The sequence below is a fragment of the Chinchilla lanigera genome, unplaced genomic scaffold (genome assembly GCF_000276665.1).
Source record: "Chinchilla lanigera isolate Chin_1 unplaced genomic scaffold, ChiLan1.0 scaffold00020, whole genome shotgun sequence".
In the NCBI taxonomy this organism is placed as follows: Eukaryota; Metazoa; Chordata; class Mammalia; order Rodentia; family Chinchillidae; genus Chinchilla; species Chinchilla lanigera.
This window is the reverse complement of record NW_004955421.1, coordinates 18,772,953-18,773,331: the sequence shown is the minus strand read 5'-3', so window position 1 is coordinate 18,773,331 and position 379 is coordinate 18,772,953.

The following is a 379-nucleotide window of genomic DNA, read 5'->3' as shown; positions in this document are numbered from 1 at the left end:
GCGAGTTCAAAGCCCGAACTGCATAGTGAAATCCTGTCTCAAAAAGGAAAAAAAAAAAAAAAGCATAAGATTTGGCGTCAGAACTGATTTTAAATCTTTACTCCCGGTCACGAACTACAAGACCTCAGGCATTCCTGTTCATTTGTGAATTGTTTTGTTTTGCATTTAAGACTGGGTTTCCCTACGTAGTTCAGACTGGCCTTGAACTCACTATGTAGCTCATGCCGGCTTCGAACTCACAGCAAACCTTCTACCTCAGCCTCCGGAGTACTGAGATTACAGGTGTGCACCACCATGCCTGGGTCATTTGTAAACTGGGCATAACAATATTCATATATCTGGGGGGCTGGGGATTTAGCTCAGCGGCAAAGCGCCTGCC